The sequence below is a fragment of the Gorilla gorilla genome, chromosome 11 (assembly GCF_029281585.2).
Source record: "Gorilla gorilla gorilla isolate KB3781 chromosome 11, NHGRI_mGorGor1-v2.1_pri, whole genome shotgun sequence".
Taxonomy (NCBI): domain Eukaryota; kingdom Metazoa; phylum Chordata; class Mammalia; order Primates; family Hominidae; genus Gorilla; species Gorilla gorilla.
Genome location: NC_073235.2, coordinates 118,473,659 through 118,496,472, shown reverse-complemented (window position 1 = coordinate 118,496,472; position 22,814 = coordinate 118,473,659). Strand labels below are relative to the sequence as shown.

Genomic DNA, 22,814 nt, shown 5'->3' with positions numbered 1-22,814 from the left:
GCTCACACCTGTAAATCCCAGCACTTTGGGAGGTTGAGGCCAGAGGATCACTTGAGGCCAAGAATTCAAGACTAGGCAACATGGTGAAACCCCCTCTCTACAAAAAATAATAAAAAAAATTAGCTGGTCATAGTGGCATGCACCTGTAGTCCTAGCTACTCAGGAGGCTGAAGCAGGAGGATCTCTTGAATCCAGAAATATGGGGTTACAGTGAGCTATGATCGTGCCACTGCACTTTAGTTTGAGGAATGGAGCAAGATCCTTTCTCTAATAATAATTAATAGTAATAATAAGTTTTAAAATTAACTGTGCTTTAAGGATTTTTGTGATACCTTCCTAGACATCCTGTTTATTGTTGCAGAACTGATTGGATTCTCTTTCATAGAGCTCTGACCATAGAGGATACAAAGCAAATAAATAGAACAATCCTTGTTTTCAAAGGAGATTTTGATTCAATTTTGAAAAAAAAGAATGCAAAGTATGCTGCTCTTCCTAATGCCAAGGAGTATTTTACTTTTTAGAAAAAATCTTCTCTTAAATGTGGAGAACACTCAGGGGGAGGTAGAAGAGAGAAAGCAGTGAACAGATTCATCTTCCCTTCTATATCTGAAAGGATAAGCAGGCTGTGCTTTCCAGAGTGAGTTAGCATGCTATTTTATACAAATTCTGGGAAATGTCGGGTGTTTAAGTGTTGCTTTCTTGTTTGTTTAGTTTTCATGGTACTCTGGAATGTGTGTATCTGAGACATTTGAAAGGCATTCTGTAACCTATATTCCAGATATTATCCCTTAGTCATCTTTTGGGCTAGTCTGTCTGTAATTGACGAGTGTGCTTTTGAAATCCAGGGTTATCTTTGTTTAGGAAATTATTAATTGCTTGACATTGATGACCCTATTTTGTGGTTCTTCGTTCTATTTTGTAAATTTAAAAATGCTTCTTTTATCTTTGTATCTTTAACTTTGCCTTTATTACCTGACGAATAGCATATTTGCTGCTTAGGCAATGACCTCTGCAAATCAGTGTTTGGTGGGAAGGGCAAAGAGAACATGTAACTGTAACCTGAGGAGGAGTTTTTCTTTATCTCTTGTTCTGCTCTTATAGACTCCAGCGAACCACTAGAAGGAGCCTGTATCAGCCACTTTCCAATTCTTTGCAGTGATTATGTTTGAAGCAGATGTTTATGTTTTCATTCCTGGTGATATCAGTGGGAATACTCTTGATAAACATAAGATGTGGGAAATATTTATTTCTGGGTCCTCTATTATTCTTTCAGAAACCTTTCTCTCTCTCTCTTTTTTTTTGTCCACTCCTTCAAACTCCAGGCTTGTCACTTCTTAGTGTCATGACTGTCTCCTTTGCCCTTCCCACCTAGACCACCCCATAGCTTGTGGGTCAACCTCCTCACCTGGCTTTCCTGGTACCTCTGCTGTATAAACTTGCTGTTTTGGTTTCACTGCCTCAGGGCCTTGTGAGAAGATTTGCCAGTTCTTCTGATAAACCAGTCCATGCAATGCTGTTAATAGTTGATCAAAATCAACCCCAAATATGCCTCCCCTAAGAACCCATTCCCATTCTAATCTGTCGGGGGTCTTTAACACATTTAATTCCAAGTTTTCCAGTCTGGCCTGTGCTTAGGGAAAAATTCACAGGATAAGCACAACACATTTTTCTGGAGCTTCTCATTTACTTTAAGAATCTTAAAGGAAAAACTCACATTATTTTCATATTAAAAGAAATAAAGATACAGATTACACTAGACATCAGAATTTCTCATATCTTAAAAATAAAACATAAGAAAATAAGAAATTTTTACTTTTGGTGAATTATTCCGGGTTCGGTCTCTAGGTACCCTGCAAGGCTTGCATAAAAATCTTAAGAAGCCAAACCTCTTTGGTTTAAGCAAAAAATAGTTTTCAATGCTCAGAATTATAGACATTTGAGGAGGTTAATTTTTTTTTTTTTCTTTTCAGCACTTCTCTGATCATTTGCCCAGATGGGATGTATTTGCTGGGCCAATAATGTGGGCAGGAACACATTTTTCAGGCCTGAATATTTTTTTGAATCTCTTTACAAAGTCTTGTTTGGGTCTATTTGTGTTTTTGCTCAAGTCTTGGTTGGTGAGTTAGAGATCTAAGTGATGACATTTAGCAAACATGGCATGGAGCTGCTTTTTAGTTTGCATTTTGGGCTAAGATAAGACACTTTATGTGCTTCCTTATAAAGGATATTTAAAATTTTTGAAATATTTACTTACAGTAGTCAAGTCAATGTCAAACAAGAGAATGAATCTTCAGGGAACTTTGAAGATAGGTTTAAACTTTTAAACATACGCATTTGTTTTATTGTATCGCAAATTATATTCTTTAAAGAAGAATTACAATGAGGAATTGAAAAATTAATGGGATTTTTTTTTGTCAGAGGAATCTCTATGGGGAAATTATTGTAGAATTGGACAATAGTGCAAATTATTCATACTTTGTTGCTTTTTAAAAAAATTTTATCTTATTTTAGGCTTTTTTATTTTATTTTTTTTAATACTTCAAGTTTTGGAATACATGTGCAGAAAGTGCAGGTTTGTTACCTAGGTATACATGTGCCATGGTGGTTTGCCACATCCATCAACCCATCACCTACATTAGGTATTTCTTCTAATGCTATCCCTCCCCTATCCCCCCGCTCCCTGACAGGCCCGGGTGTGTGATGTTCCCCTCCCTGTGTCCCTGTGTTCTCATTGTTCAACAACCACTTATGAGCGAGAATATGCGGTGTTTGGTTTTCTGTTCCTGTGTTAGTTTGCTGAGAATTATGGTTTCCAGTTTCATCCATGTCCCTGAAAAGGACAGGAACTCATCCTTTTTTATGGCTACATAGTGTTCCATGGTGTATATGTGCCACATTTTCTTTATCCAGTTTATCATTGATGAACATTTGGGTTGGTTCCAAGTCTTTGCTATTGTGAACAGTGCTGCAATAAACATATGTGTGCATGTGTCTTTATAGTAGAATGATTTATAATCCTTTGGGTATATACCCAGTAATGGGATTGCTGGGTCAAATGGTATTTCTGGTTCTAGATCCTTGAGGAATCACCACACTGTCTTCCACAATGGTTGAACTAATTTACACTCCCACCAACAATGTAAAAGCATTCCTATTTCTCCACATCCTCTCCAACACCTGTTGTTTCCTAACTTTTTAATGATCATCATTCTAACTGGCATGAGATGGTATCTCATTGTGGTTTTGATTTGCATTTCTCTAATGACCAGTGATAATGAGTTTTTTTTAAAATGTTTGTTGGCCACATAAATATCTTCTTTTGAGAAGTATCTGTTCATATCCATCACCCACTTTTTGATGGGGTTGTTTTCTTTCTCGTAAATTTATTTACGTTGTAGATCCTGGATATTAGCCCTTTGTCAGATGGAAGATTGCAAAAATTTTCTCCCATTCTGTAGGTTGCCTGTTTACTCTGATGATAGTTTCTTTTGCTGTGCAGAAGCTCTTTAGTTTAACTAGATCCCATTTGTCAATTTTGGCTTCTGTTGCCATTGCTTTTGGTGTTTTAGTCATGAAGTCTTTGCCTTGCCTATGTCCTGAATAGTGTTGCCTAGGTTTTCTTCTAGGGTTTTTATGGTTTTAGGTCTTACCTTTAAGTCTTTAATCCATCTTGAGTTAATTTTTGTATAAAGTATAAGGAAGGGGTCCAGTTTCAGCTTTCTGCATACATTTAGCCAGTTCTCCCAGAACCATTTATTAAATGGGGAGTCCTTTCCCCATTGCTTGTTTTTGTCAGGTTTGTCAAAGATCAGACAGTTGTAGATTTGTGGCATTATTTCTGAGGCCTCTGTTCTGTTCCATTGGTCTATATATCTGTTTTGGTACCAGTACCATGCTGTTTTGGTTACTGCAGCCTTATAGTATAGTTTGAAGTCAGGCGTCGTGATGCTGCCTCCAGCTTTGTTCTTTTTGCTTAAGATTGTCTTGGCTATATGGGCTCTTTTTTGGTTCCATATGAAATTTAAAGTAGTGTTTTCTAATTTTGTGAATAAAGGCAATGGTAGCTTGATGGGGATAACACTGAATCTATAAATAACTTTGGGCAGTATCACCATTTTCACCATATTGATTCTTCCTATCCATGAGCATGAAATGTTTTTCCATTTGTTTGTGTCCTCTCTTATTTCCTTGAGCAATGGTTTGTGGTTCTCCTTGAAGAGGTCCTTCACATCCCTTGTAAGTTGTATTCCTAGGTATTAAATTCTCTTTGTAGTGAATGGGAGTTCACTCTGATTTGGCTTTATGTTTGTCTATTATTTGTGTATAGGAAGGCTTGTGATTTTTGCACGTTGATTTTGTATCCTGAGACTATGCTGAAGTTTATTAGCTTAAGGAGATTTTGGGTTGTGACAATGGGGTTTTCTAAATATACAATCGTGTCATCTGCAAACAGAGACAATTTGACTTCTCTTCCTATTTGAATCCCCTTTATTTCTTTCTCTTGCCTGATTTCCCTGGCCAGAACTTCCAACACTATGTTGAATAGGAATGATGAGAGAGGACATCCTTGCCTTGTGCTGGTTTTCAAAGGGAATGCTTCCAGTTTTTGCCCATTCAGTGTGATATTGGCTGTGGGTTTGTCATTAATAGATCTTATTATTTTGAGATACGTTTCACCAGTACCCAGTTTATTGAGAGTTTTTAGCATGAAGGGCTGTTGAATTTTGTTGAAGGCCTTTTCTGCATCTATTGAGATAACCATGTGGTTTTTGTTATTGGTTCTGTTTATGTGATGGATTACGTTTATTTATTTGTGTATGTTGAACCAGCCTTGCATCCCAGGGATGAAGCTGACTTGATTGTGGTGGATAAGCTTTTTGATGTGCTGCTGGATTCGGTTTGCCAGTATTTTATTGAGAATTTTTGCACCGAAGATCATCAGGGATATTGGCCAGAAATTTTATTTTTTTGTTGTGTGTCTGTCAGGTTTTGGTATCAAGATGATGCTGGCTTCACAAAATGAGTTAGGGAGGATTCCCTCTTTTTCTGTTGTTTGGAATAGTTTCAGAAGGAATGGTACCAGCTCCTCTTTGTACCTCTGGGAGAATTCGGCTGTGAATCCATCTGGTCTTGGGCTTTTTTTTTGGTTAGTAGGCTATTAAGTACTGCCTCAATTTCAGAACTTGTTATTGGTCTATTCAGGGATTCAGCTTCTTCCTGGTTTAGTCTTGGGAGGGTGTATGTGTCCAGGAATTTATCTATTTCTTCTAGATTTTCTAGTTTATTTGCGTAGAGGTGTTTATAGTATTCTCTGATGGTACTTTCTGCAGGATCAGTGTTGATCTCCCCTTTATCATTTTTTATTGTGTCTATTTGATCCTTCTCTCTTTTATTCTTTATTAGTTTGGCTAGCAGTCTATTTTGTTAATCTTTTCAAAAAACTAGCTCCTGGATCCATTTATTTTTTAGAAGGGTTTTTTGTGTCTCTATCTCCTTCAGTTCTGCTCTGATCTTACTTATTTCTTGTCTTCTGCTAGCTTTTGAATTCGTTTGCTCTAGCTTGTCTAGTTCTTTTAATTGTGATGTTAGGGTGTTAATTTTCAATCTTTCCTGCTTTCTCTTGTGTGAATTTAGTCCTAAAATTTCCTTCTAAACCCTGCTTTAGCTGTGTCCCAGAGATTCTGCTACATTGTGTCTTTGTTCTCATTGGTTTCAAAGAACTTATTTATTCTGCCTTAATTTCATTATTTACCCTGTAGTCATTCATGAGCAAGTTGTTCAGTTCCCATGTAGTTGTGTGGTTTTGAGTGAGTTTCTTAATCCTGAGTTCTAATTTGATTGCACTGCGGTCTGAGAGACTGTTATGATTTCCATTCTTTTGCATTTGCTAAGGAGTGTTTTACTTCCAATTATGTGTTTAATTTTATCTAATATTTTGATCGTTTTATTAACTTTCTCCTTAAAGCATTCAGTAGTGATAAAGATAGAAACTGCACTGTAGGAGAATTGGAATATTTAAGGCTGGTTGACATTTTTTATTTTAATTTTATATCTTTTGTATAGCTCTACAAGGCAGTGTTTTGTAATTTGGTTTCATTATGAAGATCCAGTACTTGGCAGCCATAGTTTAGATGATATTGTTTAGTGCTGTTTGCTTGCATGTTGACAACAAAACCTCTTAGAGGGCCCACAAATCATGATGTTGAACACAGTTCTGAGGCATTCAGAGCATCAAAGCAAGTACCATGGCAGTACATGTGTAGACTGAGATGTCCCAGGCCAATTTCAAGAAAGAAAACTGTAAATACTAGTTCTACTTGCTCTGAAATTATGAGTTTATGTGTTTTCCCAGCCCTCCGAATCACTGACTGGGGCGTTTTGTGCCCCAGCAATAACTGGCAGCATGGCATACCTGCAGTACACCTTACAATATTAAAGCAAAGTTTTTATTCTAAAACAGAATAAAACTGTTCAATAAAAAAAAAAATAAAATAAAAATAAAAAAAATAAAAAAAAAATTTTAGGATAAATGCAATGTGGTGCTGAGAAGAATGTATATTCTGTGGATTTGGAGTGGAGAGTTCTGTAGATGTCTATTAGCTCTGCTTGGTCCAGAGCTGAACTCAAGTCCTGAATCCTTGTTAATTTTCTGTCTCATTGATCTGTCTAATATTGACAGTGGGGTGTTAAAGTCTCCCATTATTATTGTGTGTGGGTCTAAGTCTCTTTGTAGGTCTCTAAGAACTTGCTTAATGAATCTGGGTGCTCCTATATTGGGTGCATATATATTTAGGATGGTTAGCTTTTCTTGTTGCATTGACCTCTTTACCATTATGTAATGCCCTTCTTTGTCTTTTTTGATCTTTGCTGGTTTAAAGTCTGTTTTGTAAGAGACTAGGATTGCAACCCCTCCTTTTTTTTATTGTTTTCCATTTGCTTGGTAAATACTCCTCCATCCCTTTATTTCGAGCCTATGTGTGTCTTTGCACATGAGATGGGTCTCCTGAATACAGCACACCAATGGGTCTTGACTCTTTATCCAATTTGCCAGTCTGTGTCTTTTAATTGGGTCATTTAGCCCATTTACATTTAAGGTAAATTTTGTTATGTGTGAATTTGATCCTGTCATTGTGATGCTAGCTGGTTATTTTGCCCATTAGTTGATGTGGTTTCTTCATAGTGTCGATGGTCTTTACAATTTGGTATGTTTTTGCAGTGGTTGATCCCGGTTGTTCCTTTCCATGTTTAGTCCTTCCTTCAGGAACACTTGTAAGGCAGGCCTGGTGACAAAATCTCTCAGCATTTGCTTGTCTGTAAAGGATTTTATTTCTCCTTTGCTTATGAAGCTTAGTTTGGCTGGATATGAAATTCTAGGTTGAAAATTCTTTTTTTAAAGAATGTCAAATATTGGCCCCACTCTCTTCTGGCTTGTAGGGTTTCTGCAGAGAGATCCGCTGTTAGTCTGATGGTCTTCCCTTTGAGGGTAACCCGACCTTTCTCTCTGGCTGCCCTTAATATTTTTTCCTTCATTTCAACCTTGGTGAATCTAACAATTATGTGTCTTGGAGTTGCTCTTGTCGAGGAGTATCTTTTTGGTGTTCTCTGTATTTCCTGAATTTGAATGTTGGCCTGTCTTGCTAGGTTGGGGAAGTGCTCCTGGATAATATTCTGAAGAGTGTTTTCCAACTTGGTTCCATTCTCCCCATCACTTTCAGGTACACCAATCAAATGTAGGATTGGTCTTTCCACATAGTCACATATTTCTTAGAGGATTTGTTCATTCCTTTTCATTCTTTTTTCCCTAATCTTATCTTCATGCTTTATTTCATTAAGTTGATCTTCAATCTCTGATATCCTTTCTTACACTTGATCGATTCAGCTATTGATACTTGTTTATGCTTCACGAAATTCTCGTGCTGTGCTTTTCAGCTCTATCAGGTCATTTATGTTCTTCTCTTAAACTGGTTATCCTAGTTAGCAACTCCCCTAACCTTTCTTCAAGGTTCTTAGCTTCCTTGCATTGGGTTAGAACATGCTCCTTTAGCTCAGAGGAGTTTGTTATTACCCACCTTCTGAAGCCTACTTCTGTCAATTTGTCAAAATCATTCTCCATCCAGTTTTGTCCCTTGCTGGTGAGGAGTTGTGATCCTTTGGAGGAGAAGAGGCATTCTGGTTTTTGGAATTTTCAGTCTTTTTGTGCTGGTTTTTCCTCATCTTTGTGGATTTATCTACCTTTGGTCTTTGATGTTGCTGACCTTTGGATGGAGTTTCTGCGTGTACGTCCTTTTTGTTGATGTTGATGCTATTCCTTTCTGTTTATTAGCTTTCCTTCTAACAGTCATGCCCCTTTTCTGCAGGTCTGCTGGAGTTTGCTGGAGGTCCACTCCAGACCCTGTCTGCCACGGTATCACTAGCAGAGGCTGCAGAACAGCAAAGATTGCTGCCTATTCCTTCCTCTGGAAGCTTCATCCCAGAGGGGCACCCACCAGATGCCAACCAGAGCTATCCTGTATGAGGTGTCTGTCGACCCCTGCTGGGAGGTATCTCCCAGTCAGGAGGCATGGGTGTCAGGGATCCACTTGAGGAGGCAGTCTGTCCTTTAACAGAGCTTGAGTGCTGTGATGGGAGATCCGCTGCTCTCTTCAGAGCTGGCAGGCAGGAATGTTTAAGTCTGTTGAAGCTGCGCCCGCAGCCGCCCCTTCCCCCAGGTGCTCTGTCCCAGGGAGATGGGAGTTTTATTTATAAGCCTCTGAGTGGGGCTGCTGCCTTTCTTTCCAAGATGCCCTGCCCAGAGAGGAGGAATCTAGAGAGGCAGTCTGGCTATAGTGGCTTTGCCATACTGTGGTGGGCTCTGCCCAGTTCCAACTTCCCAGCAGCTTTGTTTACACTGTGAGGGGAAACTGCCAACACAAGCCTCAGTAATGGTGGACGCCCCTCCCCCACCAAGCTTGAGCATCCCAGGTCGACTTCAGACTGCTGTGCTGGCAGCAAGAATTTCAAGCCAGTGGATCTTAGCTTGCTGGGCTCCATGGCGGTGGGATCCGCTGAGCTAGACCACTTGGCTCCCTGGCTTCAGCCCCCTTTCCAGGGGAATGAATGGTTTTGTCTCGCTGGTGTTCCAGGAGCCACTGTGGTATTAAAAAAAAAAACTCCTGCAGCTAGCTTGATGTCTGCCCAAATGGCTGCCCAGTTTTGTGCTTGAAACCCAGGGACTGGTGGCATAAGCACCCGAAGGAATCTCTTGGTCTGTGGGTTGCAAGGACCATGGGAAAAGTGTAGTCTCTGGGCTGGAGTGCACCATTCCTTGCGGCACAGTCCCTCATGGCTTCCTTTTGCTAGGAGATGGGGTTCCCCAACTCCTTGTGCTTCTTGAGTGAGGCGATACCCCATCTTGCTTCAGCTTGCCCTCTGTGGGCTGCACTCACTGTCTAACCGGTCCCAATGAGATGAACCAGGTACCTCAGTTAGAAATGCAGAAATCACCCACCTTCTGCGTTGATCTCACTGGGAGCTGTAGACCGGAGCTGTTCCTATTCAACCATCTTGCCAGTCACTCATACTTTGTTGCTATAATGCCCACTGTGTCCAGCTGTGAATTCATAGCTCATGTGCTTTCTTTACAAAGGGGTTCAAATTAATAGCAGAGTCAAAACATTACAAAGTCATTTCCTTTGAAGAAAAATTTCTGTTTTTATATCATTCTCAACAAATAACTTACAGTCAGTATTGATTGTTATGTTATGTTACTCTCTTTTGTCAGAGATGTTGGGGAAAAAAGTATATTTTATCTTCCTATGTAAGCATTGCCCTAGAGATAATGGGGGCTTTTTGGGAAAGGCTTACCCCAAAGTGGTTTTCCTATACTCATGCTATTTCATGAAATATAGCAGGAAGGATTTATTATTCCAATCTCAGTGAAATCTTGGGAGGAACAACCCGTAAAATCATTTATCAACCACTTAAACCTCAGTGCTGATTTATTGGCAGCTTTGCCATTTTCATTTAAGGGCTATTGTTCTATCTATTGTCAAATCAAAGAATGCTGTTATCACGTCTTTAAAGGAAATGAAAAAAATAGTAAACAACTTATAATAGAATCAATGTACTATAGCAAATTCACCTTTGTGTTTTCCTTCTTGTCTTTGTCCATTTTCATACATTTTTAATATTGATATGATCATAGAGTTGACTAACTTTGTACCTGTACAGGTGGTGCCTGTATGGTGGGAAGCTGTGAGCCAAAGGGAGAAGACAAAGTGACACAGGTGACAGCCACGATTTTCTACCCAGGTGCGTTCTGTTGTCCCTGTTGCTCTGCTCTCTACTTCCCTTCACTTCACCCTCCTCCTTACCTACCTTGCATTTTTGAGTGAAACTAAGTTCACTGAAACTTTATAATTATTTTGAATTTAAGAATGTTTGCAATGATTGAAATTCTCAAATTGGAATTGCAAATTAAATGACCAAATCTAACTGCTGGCTGTCATTTTCTTCTCCCTTCTCCCCATGACTCCCCTACCCAACTCAATACATATACATAAATTACCTACCACTTGCCAGGCAACTTGCAGGGCTGGAGAATGCAGAAGTGGGTGACTCTTGGACTCTACTTTCCAGCAATAGACTAACTGTTAAAGAGGTAATTACTAAGCTATATCATGAGAGCCATGTTAGAGGAGAGCAAAACAAAACAAGGATGGGGAGGAACAGCTGCATGTTACATTTGTAATAACAATAGAGTATCATAAATTATGTGACAGCATAATACAGTGGAGCATAAGAGCACACTGTAGGAGCCTTAATCCAGCTCTGTGGGGGGATTTCCAGAGAAGGTAACAATCAGCCTGGCTTTGGAAGGTTAGGAAGGTGGATGGAGAAGGAGAAAAGAACTTTCAGGCATACACAAAGACCTGTATGAAAGAGAGAAGCTGGTTGGCTCTAGTTCAGGCCTCAGGTTGAAAGAAGGGTATGGGGAGATAGTTGCATGTGGTCCAGGGTCTGGTCTTCTATGTTAGGTGGTTTGGCTGTTGTTCTATGGGGAACAGGGTACTAAAGTGGAAATTTGGGGATACAGAAATGTGATCAGTGTTTTGCTGGTTTTAAGAGGGAGTAATGATGGTGGGTAAGGGATTGGCAGGGTGAGGGTGAACTGAGGAGCCTAATGGTCCCATAGTTCTTTCCTTTGTAATGAATTTCTCACTATCTAGTGTGTTGTGAGTGAGGCTCATGGAAGGTGTTTAGTAACTACTTGCTGAATGGATGAATGGATTTAGCATGCATCAGAGCTTAAGGAGGATCATGTGTCTGCTTTAATCCCTGATCTTGTATGTTGTTTTTCCAGCCCAGCAGCCCCATGACTTGGGGCAGGACAACATACAACAAGGACACTTGAGCAACCCGCTCAGTTCACCCCTCTTCCTTGCCTCATGAGACTAGTGGCCAGTAAGGCCAAAGTGGAATTTAAATTCCATTTGGGGAAATCACCAGGGATCTCTTTTTAATTCTGAGATAAACCTCCCTGATTTTGGCTTCTATTTTGAATCCGGATTCTGTCTGCCAACCTAAAATAGTCGAAAGGGTCAGAATCCGTTTTTAAAAAGTTTATTCAAGCACAAAGAAGGAGGACGGCCATCTGGGAAGCACAGATTCCAAAGAATGGAAGTCAGCGTTCTGAGGTATAGAACTTTGGGATTGTTTATATAGATAAAGTTTAGAGAAGCCTCACAGAAGTTCAATATCCTTCTATATAAGGCTTAAAGCATAGTTACAACCATCTGATTAGCTGAGGTGATTTTTCTTTTGGGAAAGGTATATTTAACATTCCACAATAAAGATATAACAGTCAAACCGTCATGGGGTCTTTTGCGCCACCTGGTCTGAGTTAGGTATGGGACAATAAAGGAGGCAGTTAATCTATGACAAAAATCAGTGATTGGAAGGATAGAAAGCCTGGCTTCTGGCCTTTCCTGGTCATTTACAGAGCAAGAACAATGAAGAAGAGAGTTAATCTATAACAGAAGAAACAGAAGCTGCAGGCTGGGCATGGTGGTTCACCCTGTAATCCCAGCACTTTGAGAGGCTGAGGTGGGAGAATTGCTTGAGCCCAGGAGTTTGACACCAGCCTGGGCAACATAGTGAGAACTCCATTTCTACAAAAATAAAATAAAAAAGGAAAAGAAAGAAAGAAACAGCAGTTGCAAACATGTTGCATGCCTCAGTCTCCAGGGCTTAACTTCCCCTTGGCATAATAAATTCAGAGAGTCCTAAAATTTATTTTCATTTCAATTTCACCCATTTCTTTAAAATCTTTTGGAGAAAGCATTGCAGAAGAATCATGTATTTAGGTCATGTATGTAGGTCAAAATTCCACATTGCTAGGAAGGCTCATTCCTAGGAAGTCATGTCCCATGAGGGGGAAAGTTGGAAAGGACCAAAGCTGAATTATAAAGCAAACACGGGAGAAATGGTCCTGAAACCTGATTGAGGCTACATGACTGCCTCTTCAATCAAAGAAATTCTTTGAGCGACTATTATTCCAGACTTTTCAGTTGTCCATTGGTTCAATTGCAAACAAATGCTGTAACAGCAGTGTAGACAAAAACAGGACCAAACACCACAAATAATTATAATTACTAGAATAAGTAACAACTTTTGCCACCAAGTTTCTCAGATCTAAAGCAGCTGCTTAGGCAATCATTTGGAGAGGGCCTTAGATCTGAAAAGTCAGTTATTTGGGTTTTCATATCAGCCATTAATTTAGTGATGTTACCTGATTCATCAGGGATTTGGACACAACACTCAGTTTCTACGTTAGCACAAGCTCCCCCTTGGGCTGCAGCAAGTGTGTCTAAAGCCATACAGTTCTGTAATACAGCCTTTCTCACAAGAGTAACTTCATTGTTTAATAATGAAGTACCCATATGGCTATCATTTAGGGCCTTTATGTATCATTGGTTAGGGCCTCTACACACCAAATGACATCCTCAATACCCAGCTGTAGTATGAAGATGAACGCTAATAAATGGTCATACCCGTGAAACATAGAACAAACCCTATGAAATTGCGAATGAGGAAAATTTGCAGGTTTTAGCAGAGTATGAACTACTCAACCCTGTGCCCAAGCATATCCCAAGGAATGTCGCCTAACCATCTTGGGGGTAACTGTGACCATAAGTTAGTGCCACAAAGCCCAGATGTTCCATTTGGAACTAACCAATGAATACCTGGTGGTTGTGCCCATTAGGTGGCATGCCAATCAGTACTCTATCTCTAGTGCTATTGGGCCAGGTATTTTTGGTATAATTTCTCTGTTCCCAAAATAAGGGGACAAGCTGACTGAGCTGGCCAAAGAAGGGGGCAAGCCAGATAAAACCATCCCAAATTTGTGTTGTATCATTCTAAAATTGACTTGTCTCAACTCTCAATTGGGGCAGTCTGGTTGTTTCATCTCTCAGGAGGGACAGTACCAGCATGAAAGCTAATGGACTAGTTTCTTTTACCGAGAAGCTCTTACTATGATCTTTATTGCGTAAAGTATTATTAATAGGCCAGTCATGTACATTATCCTTAGCCCTACTAGTGTCAAACATCGATGACTATTTTTGAGAAACACAGATATATTTCTGATATTCTATCCAATCTTTTCCTGGGAGATACCCACCATAATTGGCCAAAACTACTAGAAAGGGCATGAGACCACATACTCAACAAGCATATTTTTGTAATCTTTTAGCATAGTCTTGGGCACTTTGCAAAGAGAAGTTTGCTTCAAGGGCAACAGCTGGTGATAGCAGAACCAAGACATGAGAACTAAGAATAAAAAGAAGTTTAGTGGGAGCTTGTAAAGGAAAATCTTCATCATCTATTTATTAATGAATGTTAATATTAAGCATTTGTTCAGATATAGACCTGGTCTGAAGCCTTGGGTTTTAGCTGTCTACATCAGATATCATCTTCTTTTCAACCTGGCATTAACTTGAGCTGAGAGTCATCTTCCGGGGAAACATTCCACTCAGGAGATACAGCCTTTTTTGATGAGAAACATGGATCTAGGAGTCTATTCTTTCTCATTTAACAGCACGAGGTTTAGTAAGGGACACTTTGGAAGGGCCCTTCTACTTCGGTCAGAAACAGTCTTTTAAAATATGTCATTTCCAATAAACAAAATTCCCTGGTTAAAGACTGTGAGTCTTTAATTCTTCATTTCCTGAGAGGTCTCTAATAATCTTTTACTAGATTATAATTTTTAGTTAATTGTTTCATAAGGTAATAACAATAAGGGAACATGTCTCCCTTTACAATTAAGGAGTTACAATTCCATGGGGACAGATTCATAGGTTTGCCAGTTATAGCAACAACTGACATTTTCTAAATGAGACTGATCTTAGGTTAAGAAAAACCAATGGAAGAGACTTTGGCCATGGAATCTTTAAAACTTCTGTTATTTTTGCCAATTGAATCTTAATTATTCAATTTGTATGCTCCACCAATCTAAATGATTGGTGATGACACGCACAATGAAAGTGTTAGAGGAGAGGCCAACTTTTACATACTGACTGAATTTTCTGTCTGGTAAAATGAGTACCTCTGTCACTGTGGAGTTTTAAGGGAGCTCCCCAAGTCAGAATAATCTTTCCTGAAAGAATTTTACTTACTGCTAAGGCAGTCAGTCAGTCAGTCACTCTTCTACATGGATAGACTTCTAATCAATGAGAAAACATGCAAATAATCACTAGAACATAATGGTATCCTTGCAGCGGTGGCAGCTGAATAGAATCTAATTGTCGTACTTCATAGGGGCTTTCAGTTAAAGGCAAATGTCCTCAGGAACTGTGTAAAGGTTTCCCTAGATTATATTTTGAGCAGATACATGGCAGTGATCGTATACCTTGTGAGCTATAATCAGAGATGGTTTTTGAAAGTATTGTTTTCCCCAAGCAACCATTTCATCAGGGCTCCAATGAGTTGAATCATGTCTATAGGTTAAAAATGACGACTGTAATTCAGCAGGAAGCATAGGTAAATTATTTGGCCCACACCACACCTCATCTTTGGGAGAGTATGTTCTCCTTTTCGTCTTCCAATTTTCCTGTTCAGCTTCTGGAGCTCTGTACTTAGCTCATTTTTTGTCAATTTCAGGTGCTTCTTTAAAAGTTAATATAGATTACTTTTCTTGTTTAGATGCATTTAGTGCAGCTCTTTTTGCTGCCTTATCAGCTAGCTGATTTCCTTTGCTTTCTGGAGTATCTGATTTGGGATGATCTGGGATTTTAATAATGGGCAGTGATCTTGGTAAATAATAAGCCTTCTAGCAATTGTGAAATAAGGTGTCCAATTTTTACAGACTGGTCAGAAGTGGTTAAAAACCTTCTTTGTTTCCATAGCATTCCAAAATCATGAGCAACTCCAAAAGCAGATCTGCTGCCTGCATGAATATTAGCAGTTATTCCTTTTGCCAGTTGACAGGCCCTGATTAATGCTACCAATTCTGCTTGTTGAGTGAATGTGGCTCCTGGAAGGCAATCACTTTCTATTTCTCCCATTAAAAATACTATAGCATAACCTGCACAGTAAGTCCCAGATTCATCCTTTAAGTTAGATCCATGTGTAAACCAAACAACATCAGTGCTAGGAAGGGGAGTCTCCTGGAGGTCTGTTCTGGGAGAGAGAAGCGGTTGGTTAAGATTTTGCAATCTTGTGCCCTCTCATCTGAAGCCAGAGGCAGAAGAGTGGCAGGGTTTAGATGATTGAACCTAGAGATTGTAATGTGAAGGACAGAATTAGGGGGATGCTGATCTTTAACAGTCATCTATATCCTTAATCCCCTAGAAGTTCCCCTGTTCAATACATCGGTTCTACTTGCTTCTGGAGTCTCAATTACCTGAGCTCACCACAGCCTAACATTTGTTGCATATTAAAGCAGTTGTCTTTAATTCAGAAGTGGTTTTGGGGAGCTTTTTGTCTTCTTCCTGTAGGGAAAGAACTTTGTCAGAGCCTCTCTTGAAAAGGTCTAAGTACCATTGGAAGTAACTCTCCCAATTATTGTTTAATTTTAGAGCTGTTTTTCTAATTGTGTGTGTAAATAAACTAATTTAGGTATTTCAAAAGTATCTCATTTTGGCCATTGTAGTTTGGTGTCTTCACGGGTTAAGACTATTTCTCTAGATATTGACAGGAGGTGGCCCCATAAGTATTGCCTAGGAATCCAACTGGAGTTTCCATAGGTTGATATCTCCTTTCAGAAGGAAGATGTGGTTTTACATAGATAACTGCCCATAAATTAAGTTCTTTTTAAGCTGAAAGTGAAAGATGTTTTGGATGTGGTGTGCTGCCCAATGAGGATTACTCCTCAAGGTGTCACCTACGAGTTGCTTCTCCCCTCTTACGCATCTTGGCAAAACCCATGAGTCCTGGGTGCTTAAGGCACTGGGAGGGCAGCCTTTCATGGGGCCCCCTGGGTTAAGCAAGATTCCCCCTGTGTTCTTCTTTGAGGATTGCCTATGGGACCACTGCACATCACAAGCAATGAGCTCAAACACTCCCACAGGAACCTAGTTGCCTAAGGTACATTTTGTCCGGGAAGAATAGTGTCCCTTATCTTCAGGATTTATCTTCATTCTGATTAAAAGCTTTTCCCTGGCTTTGGCCACTCAGAAGGGACTTTAGATATGTCAAATGAACCCAGCTTCCGAGTTTAGCCAGTTTTTTTTTTTAATTACAAACTTTGCTTAAACCACAAAAAAATTCACTTCCTCTTTTCAGAGAGAGAAATGGTTTCCTTTCCTGACCATAGTGCGAATGAGAGAAAAGGCTGCACAAACTCTAATGCATAGTTCAGCAAACAACTCTTAACCTAAATCTATAGGACAGGCACAGTAGCTCATGCCTGTAATCCCAGCACTTTGAGAGGATCACTTGAGGCTAAGTATTTGAGATGAGCCTGGGCAACATAATGAGACCCTGTCTCTACAGAAAGTAAGTTAGCCAGGCATGGTGGCCCCGCACCTATAGTCCCAGCTTCTCGTGAGGCTGAGGTGGGAGGATTCCTTGAGCCTAGGAGTTTGAGGCTGCAGTGAGCCATGAGTGCACCATTGCACTCCAGCCTGTGCAACAGAGCAAGACTCTGTCTATAAAAAAAAGCAAGACCCTGTCTATAAAAACAAAACAAAACACAAAATAAACAAAACAAAACCTGCAAACAGCAGAATCTCTAGAGAACAAAACCCAAAACCTTACCTGAAAAGCAGAGCTTTAATTCCAGCTCTATTGAGTGTGGAATTAGGTGGCTTGAATAAAGTCTGAATATCAACAAAAATCAACCTCACCAGAGACTCCTCCTGGCTCTAGTGAGGTCGAGTGAACGAAAGTCATTCATGCTAATACCAATGCCCTGACTGTTGTTGGTGAAATGGTGGGGATCACTGGCGGCTTGCTTTGGGTCCCATCTGGGTCACCAAAATGTCATCCTAAAATAATCAAAAGGGTCAAAATCTAGTTTAAAGTGTTCAAATGCAAAGTTTGAAGATAGCTACCTAGGAAGCACAGATTCCAAAGAATGGAAGTGAGTGTTCTGAAGTGTCGAATTAGTTTATCGTTGGCCAGTGGCAACCTATTCAAGTTGTCTTTTGAATCTTTTGAGCAATCTCAGTAATCTCTGAGAGCCTCCTTGTTGTCTAGTACGACAAAATGTTCTAGGCTCATCCTCTACTTTTTCTTTCTCAGACTTGGAATCAGCCATTTTTTCTTTTTCTTTTTTTCTTTCTTTTTTTTTTTTTTTGAGACAGAGTCTCGCTCTGTCACTCAGGTTGGAGTGCAGTGGCAAGATCTTGGCTCACTGCAACCTCCACCTCCCAGGTTCAAGCGATTCTCCTGCCTCAGCCTCCTGAGTAGCTGGGATTACAGGCGCGCACCACCACGCCCGCTAATTTTTGTATTTTTAGTAGAGATGGGGTTTCACCATGTTGGTCAGGCTGGTCTTGAACTCCTGACCTCGTGATCCACCCACCTCGGCCTCCTAAAGTGCTGGGATTACAGGTGCATGATTGCTTTGATTTGGAAATGATGACTAGAAGCAGCAATATGAGAATTAAGACTCCTCATTGCTCTTAGGTTGATCTTTTCAGAGGATAGAGGTAGGAAATATATATATATTTTTAAATAAAATACATCATGAATTTATATATATTCAAATATAGAATAGGACTTTTAACTCAATCTTCTGCATCTTACGTTTGTATTTCCTTTCTCTCATGACAAAAATCCTGGTTTCTGATGGCACCAAGACAATTACTTATTTGCTTAATCTCACAGTGCACATGACAGTCTCAGAATAACAATACCTACCACTAGCGGCAGTGATTTGATAATTTTAAGATTTATTTGCAGTTCTTTTTGTCCTCAGAGTATATCTCAATAGAAATTTATAGTCAGTTTACAATGTTTCAAAGTCATTTGGAATAGTTCCTCTATGTGGTTTTGCCATCCATCTGATACACAGTTGTATTTACTTGACTAATTTTGCTCTCAATTGTTAAGTATCTGATTTTGTTATGTTTAATTTTGTTTTATAATTATGCAAAGTATTTACACTGTACCAAATTCAAATATACAAAACAAGGTATATTCATAGAAGTATTGCTTTGACCCTGTCCCTTCTTTTTTTTTTTTTCCCCTCACTCTGTCACCCAGGCTGGAGTACAGTGGCATGATCTCAGGTAACTGCAACCTCCTTCTCCTGGGTTCAAGCGATTATTGTGACCCAGCCTCCTGAGTAGCTGGGATTACAGGCATACACCAGCATGCCCAGATGGGAAACTCCTTGTCTACTAAAAAAAATACAAAAAAAGGGGTTTCCCCATGTTGGCCAGGCTGGTCTTGAACTCCTGACCTCACTTGTTTTACCCACTTCGGCCTCCCAAAGTGCTGGGATTATAGGCATGAGCCACTGTGCCTGGCCCTGCTCCTTCTATATAATTCCTTCTTTCATCATAGATAACCATTTAAAGAACTGTATATGTTAAGCCTTCCCTGCCTTTAAAAAATTTAAGGACTTGTCTGAAGATGACTCCATGGTAATATAGAGATAATTCTCATTTCTTTTTTGTAGCAGGCTTGTACTCCATTGTATGGCTGTATCCTGATTTCTTTATTGAATCCATTCTCCATTATGGATATTTGGATTGCTTCGAAGTTCTTTATTATTATTAATGGTGTTGCAATGCATGGCCTTGTGCATCTTCTTATAGTTTTGCCAATGTATCTTTTTAATAGATTACTCAACATGGTGTTGCTGAGTAAATATCTAGCAAGGTATCAGCAAATCTTCCTCTGGAAGAGAGGTGAAATTTTGCATTCCCACCAGCAGAGCAAAAGTGCTTGCTTCCCCACAGTCTGGTCAACTGTTTATGTGATCAAACTTTTGGATTTTTCTCATCCAGTGATAATTGAGAACTAGAATCTCAGAGAAGTGTAAAATTATACTTCTCTTACTATTAGCACTGTTGAGCTTTTTGTAGGTCACTTGAATTTGCTTATCAATTGTTTCTTAGTTTCGTTTTACAATAGAGTGTTATCGGTCTTTTCTTCTCAAATTCTAAAAGCTCTGTTTATGTGAAGAATAATCGCTTTGGGTGATGTAAGTGGCACATATTTTCCCCAGTTTGTCATTTGTCCCCTTTTTACATTACTTATGACACTTTTCACATATAAAGGTTTCTAACTTTATTTTTTACATCATCAATTGTATCAGTCCTTTCTCTTTTTACTTCTGGATTTTGAGTCATGATTAGGAACATTTTTCCAAGTGTCATGTAATAAAGCAATTCAGTCATGTTTCATGTAGTATTTGTATGGTTTCATTTTATTACATTCCTGATACACTTGGAATTTATCTTGTTTTATGGTGTGAGAAATGGATCCATTTCCTCCTTTTAAAGTATAGCTATCTATCTGTTAATAGTTGTCCTAATACTACTCACTTAAATGTTCATCTTTTTCCCACTAATTTGAGGTGCTGACTTTATTATATGTTAAATTTTCATATGCAGTTGTATTCATGCAGGGCTTTCTGTTCTACTGAAAGTATCACTAAGGGTTATGACGGAAGTTTGAATTCTAGTTAAATGAATAAGCAGGTCCTGTGTTGCCCAGAGCACAGGAGAAGAGGTATTAAGTGGTATTAGCCATTGTCTCTGCAAGGTAAAAGATGTGAAACATTTTGGATGTTTAATGAATAGTTACATGAGTGACTCAATTAAAAAAGTAAATTAGTAAGTGATCAAAGAAATACACTTGAGATATATATTTGGAACAGGACAAAGTTTCTATGAAATAGCAATTAGTGACAATGCAGTGGTGGACAGTATAACAGGGAGAAAATAGTATTTATAATCTATCTGCTTAGAAAAAGAATAACTTTGTTGCATATTTTAAAATGTGAAACTCTGAGAACTTGTGTGTAAATATTAAAATATACTCAGATAATTTCATTATATTGAAAATTCTTACTACTGTATTGAAAATAAACCAATGATGAATCCTTTAGTGAAGAGAATCTTTTTTTTTTCAATTGTGAATAATTGTAATTTAAATGAGATGTTTTCTTTGTTCAAATTTTGTGTGTAAGATTTTTTAATAGTGAGGCACATTGACGTGTTTTGAAAACAGAGTGTAACAAAAACAGTGACCATTTCTCCTTTGAGAATGAAAGTAATGACATAAAAAATAATTAATCTAGGTTTTCATTACACTGGGAAGACAACTCATAGACACCATTGTCCAGAAATCTGTGACAAAACGCCTAATTAGTGTTTCTTATCTAGCTTGGAAGTAACAGCCAGAACTCTGAAGGCGTCATCCTGACTTTTGAAGGATTTTACACATAATTCAACATAGCTATGTGTGAAGAGCTCTTCACACATCTCCGCCTTTCTTTTGTAGTTCAGCATACAATACTACAAAAGAAGTTAATAAATAGTTCTGTAAATAAATTACTTTAGGAGGTACATAGGGAAATTAAAGAACAGGCAGGAAAGGAAGGAAAAACATTAAGCGAGAAGGAAAATTGACAAGATTGAGAAAGGAACTTCTCCATCTGGCAAAAGATTCAGGGCTCAAAATTCCCTTTTCAGCCATGGCTGGAGTGTGTGGAAGAAGTGACAAAGCTAGTCCTCACTAAGCACCTGGGGAACAGAAGGGCTTTTTCTATGTTGTTAGCTTTGCAGTAGTTCTCTGGATTTTCTTGCTCTAGGATGTTATAATCAAGACATATTGAAAGTGTAGCCTCTCTTTTTTTTATAATCTTGTGATTCTCAGAACCAGCAGTAAGAAATGTAGAAAGCAGTGAGATGAAAAATAGCTTGGGAAAAGCAGCCTACTTTATTTTCTCTTAAAGCTTGAAAATATTTTTGTTTTATTGAGGTGCTAAAGTTTGGATTGGCCCAATTAATATTCATGTGGTTTTACCACCCTTACTAAGTATACTTAACCTCTCCTTTGGACATTTTCCATCTCTTTATTTTTTATTATTGTTATTTTTTTTAACTTGAACTAGCCCTTAGTTTCACAACATTGGCTGCCCACCCTAGGGGCATGAAAGTTACCTGAATTAAGTTTAACTCTAAAACATACAGTAAACCTTTTAAATTTGGTCACAGTTGCCTCTGAACCACTGTTAATATAACTAAATGTATGCCAAAGTTATTCTGAAAAGCATCTTTTCCCTATTCTTTTAATCCTCTTATGTCAAATGGATAAGTGAATTTGTAGAGTATCATCATTCAGATTTGTCCTTGTTCTTCCTGCAGTTTGAACTATAATCTCAACCCCAGAAAATGAAAAACTTCTTCCAACATGTTTGCAAATAATTTCTCTTGTCTATGAAAAATTTTATGGCAATAATGAGGGAATTATATGGCTTATGGACCCAGTAAATTTTGTGCTGAATGTCAGCTGAGATGCGTGGCAGAGGGGCCAAGTGAAGGCCAAGAAAGCAGGTAGGGAAATAGAAAATATTTTTGGTACTCTTGTACAACTTAAATTTGCTACAATAGCTTTGTAAGACCCCATTGCGGGAAGGTTCTCTGGTGGGACTTTTTCTGCATCTGGGAATTTTACCATGAATTTCAGGTCTCAACTAAGAAAAAATCTTCACTCAACTTGGTACTCTGGACTTTTCAGGTGTTGTGTCTTTTTGAGGGCAAGAGAATAGGATATTTTCATTTACCAGCTCCCAGAAAAGCAAACATTGTTATTTGAAGGGGTACGTGTTACAGGAGCATCTCATCATGTGTTTCCCCTTCTGATATACATATATATATATATTTTATTTTTATTATTTTTATTTTTTTATTTTTTCTGAGACAGAGTTGCCTAGACTGGAGTGCAGTGGCGCGATCTCGGCTCACTGCAAGCTCCGCCTCCTGGGTTCACGCCATTCTCCCACCTCAGCCTCCCGAGTAGCTGGGACTACAGGCGTCTGCCACCACGCCCGGCTAATTTTTTGAATTTTTAGTAGAGACGAGGTTTCACCGTGTTAGCCATGATAGTCTGGATCTCCTGACCTCGTGATCCGCCCACCTCGGCCTCCCAAAGTGCTGGGATTACAGGCGTGAGCCACTGTGCCCAGCCCCTTCTGATATATTTTAATTCGTTTAAAGGTAAGCTTAGAAAACAAATATTAGGGACAGTTTTAAGGGGTGATGATTTTGAAAGTGAAAAACCCTGGGGCTAGTACTAGGTGTGGTGATGATTTTTAAAAATTCTTTTATTCATTTATTATGCAGACAACTATTCAACCACCTGTTCTATGCCAGGCA

The 22,814-nt window shown here is 38.9% G+C and overlaps 1 long non-coding RNA gene across 1 annotated transcript in view; it reads left to right on the top strand.

Moving 5' to 3' along the window:
• Positions 1-561: 561 nt before the first annotated feature.
• Positions 562-22,814, top strand: part of LOC129531950 (uncharacterized) — a 218,669-nt gene continuing 196,416 nt past the window's right edge. The window contains exons 1-2 of the long non-coding RNA XR_010129697.1: positions 562-637; positions 10,210-10,290. This is a non-coding gene — a long non-coding RNA (uncharacterized lncRNA). The remainder of the gene's footprint in view (positions 638-10,209; positions 10,291-22,814) is intronic.